Source organism: Oryctolagus cuniculus, chromosome 2, assembly GCF_964237555.1.
Source record: "Oryctolagus cuniculus chromosome 2, mOryCun1.1, whole genome shotgun sequence".
Taxonomy (NCBI): domain Eukaryota; kingdom Metazoa; phylum Chordata; class Mammalia; order Lagomorpha; family Leporidae; genus Oryctolagus; species Oryctolagus cuniculus.
The window spans coordinates 61,580,708-61,596,271 of NC_091433.1; positions in this window are offsets into that span (position 1 = coordinate 61,580,708).

The window sequence follows — 15,564 nt, forward strand, 5'->3', positions numbered from 1 at the left end:
CAGGGCCCCAAGCACTTGGGTCATCTTCTGCTGCTTTTCCAGGCCATAACAGAGAGCTGGATCGGAAGTGGAGCACCCAGGACTCGAACTAGCATCCATATGGGATGCTGGCACTGCAGACAGCAACTTTACCCACTATGCCACAGCGTAGGTCCTTCTCAGCAACTCTTTCAAACAAATAAATAAACCTTAAAAAATTTTATGGAAAAATCCAGAAAACAGAGGAAACAGTGAATATAACAGGTGAAGCAATAGAAAATTATAATTCAATCAAATAATTCCAACAAACTTCCTAGTAGTGCAAAATCCACCTAAATGAGGGAAACGTTCTGAGTTTAAATGCAACTGCACTCTTACAACAAACAGATTACAGAAAATTGAACAAGTTCATTAAGAAAATCAATCAAAAGATAAACATAGCTGAAAAAATATAACTTAAAAAGCAGAGCCCAGCGCCGCGGCTCACTAGGCTAATCCTCCACCTTGCGGTGCCGGCACAGCAGGTTCTAGTCCCGGTCAGGGCGCCGGATTCTGTCCCGGTTGCCCCTCTTCCAGGCCAGCTCTCTGCTGTGGCCAGGGAGTGCAGTGGAGGATGGCCCAAGTCCTTGGGCCCTGCACCCCATGGGAGACCAGGATAAGTACCTGGCTCCTGCCATCGGATCAGCGCCATGCGCTGGCTGCAGCGCGCTGGCCGTGGCGGCCATTGGAGGGTGAACCAACAGCAAAGGAAGACCTTTCTCTCTGTCTCTCTCTCTCACTGTCCACTCTGCCTGTGAAAAAAAAAAAAAGCAGAATAAACATATTAATCTAATACATACATATATGTAAGTAAAGTCATAGAAGAGAAGTAAAGTGATGAGACAAAAATAGTACTAGAAGAAAATCCTCAAAAACCCATGAGAAATATTTGCTCACTGATTGAAAAAGTTCACCAAATGTCAATATAAATTCTATAATCCGGGAGCATAACTTTCATACATAAAACAAAGAAAATTTGTAATAAGAAGCAAAAACTTGTACTTTATTACCAACAGGAATGAAATATAATAAATACTGAAGATATAGTCTTTTGGAGACATAGAAGATATGACCATCATGAGAAATTTTAAGTGCATTGTAAATATGCAAGCATATGAATTATTTGAAGCTAAAATGATAAAGATTATTAGAATAATATCTTTTTAAACTTTTATTTAGTAAATATAATTTTCCAAAGTACAGTTTATGGATTACAATGCCTTTTTCTCCCCCATAACTTCCCTCCCATCTCCAGCTCCCTCTCTCATTCCATTCACATCAAGATTCATTTTCAATTCTCTTTATATACAGAAGATCTATTTAGTATATATTAAGTAAAGATTTCATCAGTTTGCACCCACACAGAACATAAAATGTAAAATACTGTTTGAATACTAGTTATAACGGGCCATCAAAGAAGGAGGTACCTTTCTCTGAAGGAAGGAGAGAACTTCCACTTTGACTATGACCTTGTCTAAATAAGATCGAAGTCAGCGAACTCAAGAGCCTTCCCTAGCCTTGGAAACTCATGACTAGAGCCTACGGAGATTTCTGACGCCATAAACAAGAGTGTCAAATTGTTAAGTCAACAACAGGAATCACTGCACTTACTCCTTGTGTAGGATCTCTGTCCTTAATGTGTTGTCCAACGTGAATGAATGCTATAACTAGAATAATATCTTAATGTATAAATTATATATTTAATGTTCATGGCAAAGGCAAAAATGGAGGGCAAATCTAAATGCACTTAAAATATTATATCATCTGAATTGCGAGTTTGTCTTCATTTCAGGAAATGACATCAATGACTGCTAGTAACATGGAACAGCACCTGTACAACCTACTAGTATTGATCAAAGAACTCACCATCCACAGAAGCATATACCTAACTTATTACCAAGTCTCACTAGCACATCATCCTTCTCTTTTGCAGCCCTTTTATTCTCTGTCCTCATCCTGGTTCTTCTTTCAGTGAAATTATGACACTGTTCTGGCTCTATGAGTTTAAAATATTCCATGTTTGTTGCAAGAAGTGCATGTGTGTGTGTGTGTGTGAAAGAGAGGGAGAGAGAGAATTGAAAGTGAATCATATTTTGATGGGAAGAAAAGTGTTGAGGAATATTGCTTTTGACATAATTAAATTTTTAAAAAGTATATGATTTTCACAAGAAAGATTTAAAAATACTAAAACAAGAACCGACCTTTTGACTTTCAGGTTATCAAACTGCATTTGGTGAAAGAGTAATACTTAAAGACTATGCTAAAAAAAATGAATGAGAAATCTATAGAAATTAACACAGACTTTGAAAGACAGATAAAATTTGGTTTGCTACAATAAGAGATGCTTTTTGTATAATTTAAGCACTTGTGTGATGCATTTTATAAGTTCTAAGCATGAAACCAATCAAACAAAATACATAGTAGTTAAATCATCACATTGTAAAGGTGTGCATATAAGCAATTGTCAGATAGGTGCCAGATATTGTGTGTAAAGAGAAAAGAGAAAGGTTCATTGACTTATCTAATATAAAGGACAAAAAAACGATGAGATTAAAAATAAGGGGGCCAGTGCTGTGGCATAGTGGGTTAAGCTGCCGCCTATGGTGCCAGCATCCCATATGGGCACCAGTTCGAGTTCTGGCTGCTCCACATCCCAATCAGCTCTCTGCTATGGCCTGGGAAATCAGTAGAAGATGGCGTAAGTCCTTGGACCCCTGCACCCGTGTAGGAGACTCAGAAGAAGCTCTTGGCTCCTGGCTTTGGATTGGCACAGCTCCAGCCATTGTGGCCAACTGGGGAGTGAACCAACAGGTGGAAGACCTCTCTCTGTGAACTCTTTCAAGTAAATAAATAAACTTAGAAGTCAGTAAGATTAATAGATATAACTTTTATCTGGAATTCAAAAATAAATGCAAGATTATCCTTTGATGAAGCTTGAATTTCTAGTTTTGAAAATATACTGGAAGATAATTTAGAGGCAGCAGTAAATGGGTGATCCCTGAGGTGGACAAGAGTGTGGATGGCTGTAAGGAACAGGTGAGCGGGTCCCAGTTGGAATTAACTTTCCCAAGCTCATTTCAGTTTATGTTAAGAAAACTTTAGGTCCCAGGTACTTACAGAAAGGTGTGACTTTAATCACAGGTGAACCTTCCTGATTCAATGATGCAACTCATTAGCAATAACAGACATCCCCAGACTTTTGAAGCACCTAATTTGCTACAAGAAAATGATTTTAAGCATAGAGAAAACAAGCATGAAATCATGGCTCCTAAGATAATTGAGAAATTCTAGATAAATATGATTATATACCCAAAGATACTTCAGTGATATAAAGTACCACTCATTTTGCTCTATTCCCAAATTTCTGTTGTAAGATGTAAATCAATTATTTCAATATTTACTATAAGTGGTAAAATACAAGCATTTGGAGGTAGAAAATAGTAAACATAAACTGAGTCCCCTAACTTTTCTAATTGAGAAATTTAGCTCGACAAATGTGAAAATATAGTAAATGACAAAAATATAATTTCATGGTGTAGAATGGAGTTCAGATTAAATTTATTTCAAATTTTGTAGAACAGAAAGGTTAATATGACAGAATATTCAAAAAGACTTTTGCTCAATAGAAGATGATCCTAAGTAGATGGATAAGAAATTTGTAACTATAAATAACTATTTAGTTGGTGGGAAGGAATAAATGGATTCTGTAACTGAGAGTAAAAATAAAATCTTTCCTTTACTTAAGATATATTTCCTTTATAGCAGTTTTTACATAGATCTTTTCATGGAACCTCCCTCTATCTTGAAAATCAGAATTGGCAGGTTGTATTCTCAGGCTACATCTCTGATTGACTCATGGTTGTCTCTACTTTTCAAGGCCTATTTTAATAGTAAAAGAATGATGCTACATCATTCATAAAATAACGGTATTTAGTATGACTGAGAACTTCCAGAATTTATATTCTCTTAGAAGTGGCTGAATGCTTACTATACACAATGTGGTAAATATGCAAGATTTAATTGCATCCAAAATAGCAAAGAACTTCATAGAACACATCAGTGTTATTGAATCTGGCACATAAAGGTAAATTTGTCTCCCACAAAGGATATGAGAAACCAAGACCCCACCCAGCAAGAGTGGGAAGCAGCCTTTGAAACATTGCACCACTTAGAAAAGAGGTCTTCATTTGCAATATCCACCCTCCATTTCCATTTGTGTATCTATATTCTCCATTGCACTGTATTATAAAGGTATTATTTTTACCATTTTTTCATTAGATATGTATATTACAAATTCTAAAAATTAAAAATTAAATTTTAAAAATTAAAAATGTATTTTAAAATTACATAAAATGTGTATATATTTGGAATTTGATTTAAACATATGGAGAAAAAGAAGAAAGTATCCCCATAGCCATGAAATGAAATCTTTGACAAATTCCATAAGTAGCCTATTTTCTGTTAAATATTAAAAATTCAAGCACAGTCTGATAATTCATTCATGCATTGGACATTTATTGAGAGCATAGGATGTGCTAGGTATCTTTTATCATCCTAAAATATAGTCCTATTGAATAAAAAACTTGAAAACTTTCATTAAAATTTCCATAGGTATCCTTTCTCAGATGAGATCTGTGCCAAAATTACTGTCAATGTGTATCTATTGGTAATCTAGGGAGACTTTGGGTCCCCATAATCAGGTTACCCTGTGCCTTTAGGTTTATCATGTTAATTGGCAAAAGGTACTTGGCAGTTGAAATTCAAGTTTTAATAGTTTAACTCTAAAATAAAGAAACTGTTCTGAGCAAGGAAAATGTGCCCAATTTAGTCAAAATAGGCCTTGAAAAGTGGAACCTGGGTTCAATATTTATCTCCAGTTCCTGTCTCCAGCTTTATGCTAATAAATACCCTAGAAGACATCAATAATAGCTCAAGTAGTCGGGCTCCTGCATCGGGGACCTAGATGGTATTCCTGGCTCTTCATTTTGGGGTGGTCTAGTTCAAGCCAGTGCAAGCACTGGGGAATGAACAAACTGATAAGAATTCTCTTTTGTTTGTCTTTCTCTCTCTCAGTCTCTCTGCCTCTCTAATTAATTAATAATTAAAATAAGTAAATAAATTAGGTTAAGATTCTATTACTTTATAATGGGCATTTGTACTTAAAATAATGAATATGTGTTCATAACTATTAGATATTTTCTAGACATTAATTTTTAAAAATTGGTTCTCAAACAAGGATGTCAAATATTACTGTTTTAACTTAATATTTTTGTTGGCAGCCCTTACCAGTGGAGTAGAAAAAAATCATAAAAAATGGGCAGGAAGAAATATAATTATCACAATAATTGAAATATTGCTAATAATTCTCACCAGAAAATCTGGGAAATCCACAGAAGAATCCATAAGAAGTTTCTTATGATCAGCTTAGAAAAGTTGATGAAATTCCTATAAGCAAAATATAAAATTAGAAATTTAATTTAAAAAGTAAAACATCACATTTGTATTAACAGCTAAAAAGGTAATGTATCCAAAAAATGTACTTAGGAAAACATGTCCATGACATTTTTGGAGAAAACTATAAAACTCTTTATTTAAGTTGTTCCTATATATTCAATGCAATTGCAATCAAATTTGTAACAGATCTTTCTATGTATGTGTAAGCCATGAAAAATCCAGTTCTAAAATGTTTGTGGAAGAGCAATGCTGAAAATAGCAATGATAATTATTAAAAAGGGATGTTTATGGCTCCAAAATATCTATGAAAAGTGCTTTATATAGAGTAATAAAAAATGTGTATTAATGAAGGAATAAATAAATGAAGCAAAGAAACCAAAGAATATACAATAACAAATTCAGACACACTCATGTGGAAACTTGACCATACGAAAGAAGATTATTTAATATATGATTCTGGGGAAAATTGTCTTATGGAATTCTAATGTATATCCATACCATTCACAAGAATTTTAAGTCAATTCCAATAAAAGTAAACAGCTACTTGCTACTTGTCTTGAGCAATACTGAAAGTCAGACAAAAGGTTAGGGAATACATTATAGCTTTAGAGAAGAGGAAGATTACCAAAAAACACACACCCATATATCTTTTAAAAAATTTGATAAAATAATTTATATTTAATTTCATTTTTTATTTATTTATTTATTTATTTATTTTGACAGGCAGAGTGGACAGTGAGAGAGAGAGACAGAGAGAAAGGTCTTCCTTTGCCGTTGGTTCACCCTCCAATGGCCGCCACGGCCGGTGCGCTGCGGCCAGCGCACCACGCCTATCCGAAGGCAGGAGCCAGGTGCTTCTCCTGGTCTCCCATGGGGTGCAAGGCCCAAGCACTTGGGCCATCCTCCACTGCACTCCCTGGTCACAGCAGAGAGCTGGCCTGGAAGAGGGGCAACCGGGACAGAATCCGGCACCCCGACCGGGACTAGAACTGGGTGTGCCGGTGCCGCAAGGTGGAGGATTAGCCTAGTGAGCCGCGGCCCCGGCCAAAATAATTTCTATTTAATTTCAACAATGAAATATAATCAGTGAAAAGACAAGTCAAATTGAAGAAATTTGCAACACATATTGCTGAATGTAGTTTCCAAGATATAGCTTGCTTTAAATGTTATTTTTACATCATACTTTTATCTTCATTTTTTAATCACTATAGAGAGCAGATTTTATGTATTTCAAGGATGTGATTACAAAAATACAATGATACATGACTCTCACCCTCCCTCTCTTCCTTTCTTTTTTTAATTTTTGCAAAATACAATTTCAAAGTACTTTATAATCAAAGGCTGAATACTACACCACATATAGTTTTCAACAAGGAAAAAGGAGAAACACCACTGTTCTGTAAGAAAATACACAATGGCTATAAACAATAATGACATCACAAGATTTCAATTTCATTCTTACATTGAGTTTTTTTTTTTATTATTCTATATATTGCCTACCCCAAGTAAGAGAAAACATATGATATTTGTCTTTTGAGGCCTGGGTTATTTCTCTATGCATAATAGTCTCCAGTTGCATCCACTTTGTTGCAAGACATTTCATTCTTTTTATGCATGAATAGTATTGAATTATGTATTTATACCACATTTTCCTTATCTCGTCTTCAGGTGATGGAAATTTGGGTTGATTCCATATCTTAGCTATTATGAATTGAACTTCTTATAAGCGTGATGGTATGGATAACACTATCGCATGCTGATTTCATTTCCTTTGGATTAATTCCCAGAAATGGACTGGCCACGTCATATAGTAGATCTATTTTCATATTTCTGTGAAATCTCCATCCTATGTTCCATAATATCTGTACTAGTATACATTTCCATCAACAGTGTATGAGTACCATTTTCCCCTTTCCATATCCTTGCCAGCATTTACTATTTTTTGATTTTTGGATAATAGTCGTTCTAAGTAGGGGGAGGTAGAACCCCATTTCACTTTCCTGATGATTGGTGATCCTGAGCATTTTCTGTTATGTCTGTTGGCCATTTGTATTTTATACTTGGAAAAACTGACTGTTCATGTCTTATCCCCATTTCTTAACTGGATTGTTTTGTTACTAAGTTTCTTGAGCTCCTTCTATATTCTGGATATCAATCCTTTATCAGATGCATAGTTTGCAAATGCTTCCTCCCATTCTGTCAGTTAACTCTTCATTTTTTTGAATGTTTACTTTTCTGTGCAGAATCTTGTTAGATTGATATAATCCCATTTGTCAACTTTTGCTTATTTTCTGTGCTTCTGGGATCTTATCCAAGAAGACTTCACCTGTGTCAATGTCTTACATTATTTCCCCCTATATTTTCCACTGGTAATTTGATGGTTTCAGGTCTTAGATTTAGATTTTGGTCCACTGTGAGTTGGTGTTTGTATAGAGTGTAAACTGTGGATGTTATTTCAAACTTCTGCACATGGAGATTGTATTTTCCCAACACCAATTTTGAAGAGACTGTCATTTCTTCAGGGAGTGATTTTAGCTCATTTTTCAAAGAATGATTGATTGTAGATGCATGGATTAATGTTGTGGGTTCCTATTCTGTTCCTTTGGTCCACATGTCTATTTTTTTTTTTTCCTAGTACCAGAATGTTTTGTTTATGAACTCCCTGTGGTATGTTTTGAAATCTGATATTGTGTTTTCTCTGGCTTTATTTTCATTGTTTAAGATCTCTTTAGCTATTTGGGGTCTCTTGTGTTTCCATATGAATTTTAGGATTATATTTTATAGATCTGAGAAGTATGCCCTTGGTATTTTGATTGAGATCACATAGAACCTGTAAATTCCACTGGGTAGTATGAACATATTAATTATATTAATTCTTCCAATCCAAAGGCAAGGATTTTTTTTTCATTTTTTGTATCTTTGATTTATTTCCTTAATGTTTTATAACTTTCATTGTAGAAATCTTCCACATCCTTGGTTAAATTTATCCAAAGGTAATCAATTTTTGTAGCTATTGTGAATGGGACTGATCTTACAAGTTTTTTCTCAGCCATGTATATACAAATGTTACTGATTTTTGTGTGTTGATTTTATATCCTGCAATTTGTCAAATCCTCTTATAATTGTCTCTTAGTGGAATCTGAATGATTCCCTAGCCATCTTCTCACTGTAACCTCACCCTCATAATTACCTCCCCAAACCCTTCGCCTTAAAACCATCTCCTTAAGCACATAAACAAGTCTAGTACCTGCTAACACTAACCGATAGAATAAATAAAGGGGAGAGTGATCCAACATGGGAAGTGAGATACTCAGCAGACTCATAGAATGGCAGATGTCCTAAATAGCACTCTGGCCTCAGAATCAGCCCTAAAGGCATTCAGATCTGGCTGAAAAGCCCATGAGAGTATTTCAGGCATGGAAAGTCAAGACACTCTGGCAAAAGATCTCTGTGAGTGAGATCTCAGTGGAAAGAACAGGTCTTCAAAGAAGGAGGTACCTTTCTCTGAAGGGAGGAGAGAACCTCCACTTTGACTATGACCTTGTCTAAACAAGATAAGAATCGGAGAACTCAGAGGGCTTCCATAGCCTTGGAAACTCATGACTGGAGCATAGGGAGACTACTGATGCCATAGACAGGAGTGTCAATTGGTAAAGTCAACAACAGGAGTCACTGTGCACTTACTCCTCATGTGGGATCTCTGTCCTTAATGTGCTGTGCATTGAGATTTAATGCTATAACGAGTACTCAAACAATATATTTCACTTTGTGTTTCTATGGGGGTGCAAACTGTTGAAATCTTTACTTAATGCATACTAAACTGATCCTCTGTAAAAAAAAAAAAAAAAAAAAAAAAGAGAGAAACTATCAACTCCCAACTTGACTCTCACTGGGATTAAACAGGACAATAGGTCCGATCTGATTTCATCATCATTTAAAAAAAATCATCTATTATTTTTCACTTTATGTTTCTGTGTGGGAGCAAACTGTTGAAATCCTTACTTAATGTATACTAAGCTGATCTTCTGTATATTAAGATAATCGAAAATGAATCTTGATGTAAATGGAAGGGGAGAGGGAGTGGGAAAGGGGAGGGTTGTGGGTGGGAGGGACGGTATTGGGGGGAAGCCATTGTAATCCATAATTCGTACTTTGGAAATTTATATTCATTAAATAAAAAAAAACATTAAAAAAATATACTAATTCAGTATATGACAATAATAAAGAGAATATAATTAAACACACAATGCTTAAAGGCAAAGCATGAAGTTCCCTTTTAATAGGCTTTTTTAAAAATAAAATGTTCTATGCCTTAAAAAAAAAAAAAAAAACAAACCATCTCCTTAGAGGTTCAGATCTCAACATATGGATTTTAGGAGGACACAATCTTTCACATTACAGACAAGGTAAAATCTCATTATCTGAATCTGATGTCTTTTTAAATGATACAAATGCCTTTTAATAAAAGTAATTTACTTATATAGAACAATAATTTTGAAAAAAGTTTATATATTAAAATACAAAAAGGTTATCTCCTTAAATACTACATGATTAATATCATACACAAATATGACTTTATACATCACATGCATGATAAAAATAGACTAATCATAAAGTGGAAAAGATAAAGTCAATACTTCTGTTCTTTTTTCCATAGCATCAGTTTAACTGAATGTTTTGTTTTCTTTGTGGGCATTTTATCTTTCTCTGTTTAAAGACCTTTCCCTTGAGTTCATATGACTTTTAAAAAATAATTGGTTTGCTCAAAGGTGCAAAATGGAGACTCTTGCTAGGATTTTAAATGTCAAAGAAAGAAACAAACATTTGGTTTGAGTTAAATTATCATATACATAATAGCTAGGAGACACCTTCTATGAAATATGAAAGGGAAGTTGATTGTAAATGTCTGTTTATGAGGACTGAGAGAATTCTAAACAGCTTCTCATCTGCTTAAAAGGTGTGAGTGATTAAATGCACAATGTTAATAGGTGAAAAACAATGTTTTATCAAAATTAGTTATGAAAGTATTAGGAGTTCTATTTATGGGAGACTGAGAGAACAGTTCACAAAAAATGACCTCTTTCTGGGAGACGTGATAAAAACCCATCTGGATGAGGGTACTCACACAAAGCTCTAAACAAGTGTTTATGTCCACTTATACTTAGTATAGTATGCTAAGCTGATGTTTCATTGAAACTCAGGAACTTTCCCAATAGTTTTAGATAAAGTAAAGCTGGTTTCTTCTGCAGGAGAAGACAATAAAAGAAAAACTCAGGGATCTCAGTCTCACTTAGATACGACTTGCTCAGAATATAGCACCTCCATCACCATAACCTCATTATAGAAGCTTTTATTCACTCCTGAAAAAAAGTTGACGCATATTAACATCTCTTATCCTGTAGCCTCACACAGCTGCTTATCTGCATTTTGTCCATAGATTTGTCTATTCAATTTGATATAAATGAAATGGTGAAACATGGGATTGTTTGTGATGTACTTAGCATATTATTTTCAAGGTGCATCCACATTGTACCATATATCAGTGCTACACAACTCTGGGAACTTACTAAAAACCATTGAATTTTATAGTAAATTGTATGATTTGTGCATTATATATCATTAAAACTCTAAAAAAATAGAACTGCATAAGACATTGGCTAATGCTCTTCCAAAGAAAAGCTGAGGTGTCTAGGCTTACCCATCTAAGGAAACTAGCCATTCTTCTGAAGATGGTAGAAAGTCCATTTGCATAATCATGACCTTTGAATAGAGATAGCATTCCTATCTGAACACAATTATCATGCGAAATGATGACCTCGAGTGTTATCGGCCCAAAATAGTAGTTAATAGAAATTATTTTATGAGGAGTCTTATATGCAGAAACCACACAGACCATTTAAACTAAAGTAACTACCCAACTACATTGAAGTAGGACATTAAATGGCTGATCAGCTAATTCAGAATTGTGAACAAATGTAACCTACATTTATAAATTAGAATAATATTTAACTGTAATCCACAGGTAACTCAAATAAGTGACCTTGTTTTTCTTCTCTTCAGTGATCCTACAGTCAACAAAGGATGAAAAATTGGCACACAGGAGATGTAGGGTGTGAAGTGAATATTTTAATACTTTTAAAAATTTGGATATTTGATCCAATCCTCTGTATCGGATAACTTACTGAGTTCTAAGTTTGTTTTGTGTGAAACTAAAAACCTTTGAAAAATAGTCAATGAAAATGAAAAATATTTATAAACACATTTGGAATACTCAAAAGGAAATGCAAAACTAAGTTTATAACTAAAATGTATAAATAAAAATGCTATAGCTTATTTTATCAACAGATTTTTATGGAACAGATATTGTATTAAAATGGAGGCCTTGGGCTGGCATTGTGGAGTAGTGGGTAAGGCCACCGCCTGCAGTGCCAGCATCTCATATGGGTGCCGGTTCGAGTCCCGATTGCTCTACTTCCAATCCAGCTCTCTGTGACGGCCTGGGAAAGCCATAGAAGATGGCCCAAGTGCTTGGGCCCCTGCAACCACATGGGAGACCTGGAGGAAGCTCCTGGCTCCTGGTTTCGGATCAACGCAGCTCCAACCATTGCGGTCAATCGAGGAGTGAACCAGCGGATGGAAGATATCTCACTTTCTAAGCTTCTACCTCTCTGTAACTCTTCCTTTCAAATAAGTAAATAAATCTTAAAAAAAAAGGCAGCCTTATTGAAATTATTATATTTAAGCATTTCAAGCAAGTTTAAAAGTCTCTCATGATCAAAAAATTAATTTGATTACATGATATTTAATTGGATTTTAGTAGTAATAATAAATCAATATTGAGATAAACCTATCTATTAATTTAATTTCCTCTGAAATTCAACTTTGAAGCAAAGAATCATAAAAGATAAACAATAATATTCATGTCCCAAAATAGTTGAAGGAGATTTTTAAGAAAAGTATCAAAAGCTTTATTTTGCCTCTTCTGGTTTAGCATTACACTTTTCTACTAAATATAAAAAGTGTTATCTAAGCTACATAGTCATGCTTCCTATAAAAACTTTCTGGTTCTCCCCATTTTTATATCTTTTAAGATAAAAAATATTATAGCGACTTACTAATTGTGACATCATTTGGACAAATATTCTAGTAATTTAATTTCCAAAATGTGGACAGAAACATTATACAGGTAAATTCTCACAAGAGTTTGATTTGAACAGTTTTAGCTTCTTCTTCTAGAGGTTTTTTTTTTTTTTTTTTTGTATTAAAATAGATATATTCTGAATAGGTTTTTCTGAATTCTAATTGCTTGAGACTTGGTAAATTAATAATATTGGGCTTCAAATCAGAATGAAGAATTATGTAAATGTTGATGGTATTTTGGTTAGCATTTTGTTTTGAACTTAGTGAGTTTTTACCTTTGTTTGTTCTTCACTCAGAGAGTTGATGGCCAACATCAGCACTCACTTGCTCACCTTCAGTTCGTGCTTCCTTGCATTTTTCTGGTGCATAGCTCTATGTCTCAATTCAGTAAAGTATCAGTAATAAAGCAGAGTAAGGATCATGTTGTTGTTCTACATTTTGCCAGACTGATCAAGGAATGAATTGGTCAATTGAAGAAATTGAAATTGAAGAGGTTCAAAATTATAGAGCCAGACATAACAATAAGAGCTTAGAGCAAGGGTACCCAAAGGATATATGATACAGACGAAATAGGTAATTTTAAACATTTAGTGGTCACATTAAAAAGTCAGAGAAATAGGTGATATTCATTTCTAAAAATATAGTAAAACAATCTATGTAAAATATTATGTTTAAAATGTTATTAACAAAAATATTTGGAGACTTTTTTGCATTTTTATAGTAAATCTTGGAAACCAAATTTGGACTAGCCACATTTCAAATGCTGAGTGACCACATGGGGCTGGTGGCTACTGTCCTGGACAACAAACACACAAGGAAATCCTGAATCATATTGGATTGTGGGTGCAGTGTTCACAGAGATAATTGAGTCTGTTTGTTAGAACAGACAGAGTTAATTACACACTAGAGGACAACTTATCATTTCAGTGTGTTCCACTTCACTGCCTGTTCTTCAAGAGGGAAAGCATTTGTATACTTCTTCATTTCTATGCTTAAAAAAGTGCTCCGCTGTGGCCATTTGGCCCAGCAGTTAAGCTTTTGCTTGGGATGCCAGCATCTTGGATTAGAGTGCCTGAGTTCCAGTCCCACTCTACTCTCCATTTAGGCTTCCTGCTAATGTGCATCCTGAGAGACAGCAGGTGGTGGCTCAAGTAGTCAGATCTCTGCCACTCACTTGTGAGAACCAGACAGATATCTCAGCTCCTGGTTTCAGCCTGGCCCAGCACTTGCTGTTCTGGGCATTTAGGGAATGAATCAGTGGGTAGGAGATGTCTCTCTCTCATGTCTCTATCTCTACCTCTACCTCTCCGTCTATTTCTCTCTCGCTCGCTCTCTTTTTCACTCATCTATCCTTTCTCTGCCTCTCTGCCTTTCAAATATAAATCAAAATGTCCCTCTCTTCTAGAAAGTCCATCCAGTTGTCTTTATCCTCAGGTGTCAAATTCTAATTTAATCTTATTTAGGAAAGAAAAAAATGACTGTACAGCCAAAATTTAAAGATTTTATTCAGCACTAGTGAATAGTTTTATTTTTCAAATTGTATTTTTCATTGATGTGACCTAAGAAGAAGAATGACCACATTTTATAATTCTATAGGAAACAATGAACTGTGTGTGTATATTTCATATGTCTGAATATTTATTCTATTTAGCTTTCTGACAGCATTGAACATATTTAATTATCTGAACTTTATTAAATGTTCCTATCTGATAAAACATGTCTCAAATCATAGCTTTTTATTAAACATTTCCTAATTCATATTTTTTTATCTTTTCTCCTCAAGATTGCAGGATTAGTACATCAGCCTCTCAGTTCACGGCTTCTGAACATCCTGAACCCTGTCATCCTCTAATTCATCTCACTCTACCTGAAGGCTTCCATTCCAATATATTTAATATACAGCACGAGCCAGCGCCGCGGCTCACTAGACTAATTCTCCGCCTAGCGGCGCCGGCACACGGGATTCTAGTCCCGGTCAGGGCGCCGGATTCTGTCCCGGTTGCCCCTCTTCCAGGCCAGCTCGGCAAAAGGAAGACCTTTCTCTCTGTCTCTCTCTCACTGTCCACTCTGCCTGTCAAAAAATAAAAAATAAAAAAAAAATATAGCACGAAGGTTGCATTGATCATAGGAAAGTGTATAGTGTATACTTTGAATAATCTTTTAACTGATTTCATTGTTTTTTTGCTATACATATTCTCGTTTACACATTTGATCTCTTAACAATATAGTTCTTTGTTTTTATTTGTATGTATCTCATAAATACAACATTAGGAAGATGAAAATTCCTCGCCATGCCCCCGTCCTCCCAACCACTCCTCCCTACTTCCTCCCTCACCTGTTTGGAAACAGAAGGAAAAAAAAGAAAGAATGGAATAAAAAAAAACTAACAGAATTGTTCCTCAGCAATCTAAACAGGGGCTGTATTTTGTTGTTGTTTCTGGAAAGTGTTTTCACTTTTTTTCCCTTACTTCTACCTCCCTCTTTCCTTTGATCTATCCATGTTACACAATATTTCAAGTGACATTCAGAATCACTTGATCAAATTTATATATCCATTTGGTGCTCTGATTGTCATTGTTTTAACTATATAAAGTTGTTCATGTTTCCTTATAGTATGCCAGTAAAATAAGGCAATTCCATAATATACTAGAGATTTTATATTAGTATTTCTTATTGAAGAGAAGCACTTGCTAGTTAAGTTTGCTTTTCTATCTTTGCTTCTACAATATAACCTTCATGAAGGATTTTTACTAATTTTATAACTGCTGATTACTTGGTATTTATTTAATTAAGTTCTTAGTACTGTGCAACATCTTGTAATGTTAAGAGTGAGAAAGAAAAACTATTCCCAGTCATGAGAACGTTACAATCTTAGAGGGGCAATGCAGAGAGATAAACAAACTGTTACATTATGGGGATCACTACAGAGAACAGGTGTGGGGAACTAAAGTA